Genomic DNA, 2463 nt, shown 5'->3' on the forward strand with positions numbered 1-2463 from the left:
AGAGAAAAATACTTTTTCTAAACTAATTAGGATTATTTGGTATGTTAAATTATATGGAAAATGTTTGATAACTTTCAGACCTTACTGTTGAACTGAGTAAGAAATTAAAAGATTCTGATGGAAAAGCTATTGTTCTGTTTCTAACCATACTTTTGACCCCGATGTTCAGGATGGAAAAAATTGTCCAGTGAAGTTGTCACAGAGTATAACTACTCATGATGTGTATGCTGGCTCTAAGTTTACTGCTTAAAGCACATGTACAATGTTTGTGTGAGAACTGGATATAAATGATAAGATGTATGGCCTATAAAGCGTTTCCCGAATAACATACCTCTGAGCCTGTTCATGATATCTGATTCGTATTCCCCCAACGTGGACAACTAGGCAAATATATAAACAAAAAGAGGCCTAGCACCGAGGGACATGAATGGACCCAGAGCAGGCATCTGAGCCACTCTAGCTACGTTGGTAAAATATATTGACTATCAATGCTTTCTATGGAAAGAGTTACAATTAAAAGGGGAAAATGATGGAGGAATTTTTCACATACTGAGGTATGTATGGGGAAGTCATTCTGCCTTACACAGGTTTTCATCTGAACCTCAGGCTAACCAAAACAGCCTGTTTATGGCCTATTAAACATACACTGTACATCTGCTTTAACTATTAAGAAACAATACATTCAGAGACTAATACCAAGATGCATTTTGATTATTATCTTCATTGTAAAATGTCTACCAATTTTCAAATGCTTGTCCAGGTACTATGACAAAGTCATCAAGGAGAGAGATAATGTTCTCATAATACAAAATATTGATGGTAAGCACAGAGCTTGAAGTTTTTTCCAATTCTGTGTCCATTCCCCAAATTAGGCAGGACTATGCCCCACTTCTGCAAGAAGCAGCCAAGAGGGGGCATTGGCCCATTCTCTCAAACACTTGGGGAAACCTGAAACAGAAATGGCACTAAACCCGAGCTCCCCTGCCAAGCTGATAACTAACCTCTCTACCCAAAACCTTATTCCCCTTCCTGTTCCGTACCCGGCCCTCCCCAAGACTGAGGAGTAGCAAAGGAAAGGGGGACTGAAACGGAGCAGGACGCTATGGTCCTTTCCCAACCCACCGCCCCGCCCCGCCCCGCCCCGCCCCTCCGCGTCCTCGGCCCGCCTTTTGTCTGTGGAAAACCTTGAGCCAAAGAAGAGCTTTGATCAGAGAAGCGAGAGAACACAGAAACAGAGGAAAACAGTCAAAGGAGACCAAATAATAATAGTGCAGTCATTAGACAAAGTCAAGGACCTCTGTTCCCCCTTAAGGGCCATGGGTAATATTCGGAGCCCTCCCCTGGGAGCCGTCTTGTAGACACTGAAACCCCACCAGGTGGGAGAGGTGAACCACATGAGGACCAGGCGCTGGCCTCGAGGAAATGGAAACAAACCGACCCTGGAACTGAAGAGTAACTCTACCTAAAACATCGAGATGACGCTGGTCAGACCACCGAGGACCAACTTCAAGATGACCGTCAGAGCTGAGTGCATTGTGTCTGCACGTAGCCCCCTCCCTCTGTCTATAAAAGCTCTTGTCCCCTTTTTGGGCAGGGCAGGGCCCTTGGACAGGCATCCGCCCTCCCCGCCCCACCCCCCTTGCTGGCCTCCGAAATAAAGCAACCTTCCCTTTCCTACCAACACCTGTCTCTAGTGAACTGGCTTTCAAGCGGCGAGCAGCCGGACCTGGGTTCGGTAAACCCGCCCCTCCGTCCTGCGGGTTACCGGGGCCTCCTCTCCAGCGCCCAGCGATCTCCCGGGGCGCCGCCGCCGAGCCCACCCCACGCCCACCTGCACGGGAGGCCCGGGAGCACCTGAAGCCCGGGGCCTGCGTCCGCGCTACCGCACCTGCCTGTTCGGGTCCGCGGGTCCCCGCGGCAGAGCAAAGGTCACGGCCGGAGCCGAGCGCGTCGTCCAGCAGAAGTGACGACCACCCGACTCAGGCCCTGCACCCGGCGGCGAGGCGGCCCCCACGAGGACCAGAGCGCGCCAGACGGGGAGGCAGTGACCAGGGGTTCCGGGGTGGTCGGGCGGGCGCTAGGCTCGGAGCGCAAACGCGCCTTCCGAGGATAAATAACGCGACGCGGACCCCTAACTGACCGCTCCGCGTGAAGGCCAGACCCGCCAAGCCGCCCCACAGCGCGGACGCGGGGGGCGAGGTCCGGCCGCCCGGACGCCTGCGCGGGCGCCCGGGGCAGGGGGCGGCCGGCCAGCGCCTCCCGGCTCCACACCCCGCGGTAGGCAGGGCAGCCCCCGTCCCCGCAACCCCCGCCCCGCCCCCACGACCCCACGACCGCGGGAGGCGGGCCGGGCCGAGGGGCCGCGCACTCACCGTTCGCTCGCCGGGCCGAGCCCGCCGGTCCCGCCACCCCGCCGCCGCTCGCGGTCGCTAGCCGGTCCCCGGCGCCGCGGCCGCCCCCCGC

The sequence above is a fragment of the Lipotes vexillifer genome, unplaced genomic scaffold (genome assembly GCF_000442215.2).
Source record: "Lipotes vexillifer unplaced genomic scaffold, Lipotes_vexillifer_v1.1 scaffold835, whole genome shotgun sequence".
Lineage (NCBI taxonomy): Eukaryota > Metazoa > Chordata > Mammalia > Artiodactyla > Lipotidae > Lipotes > Lipotes vexillifer.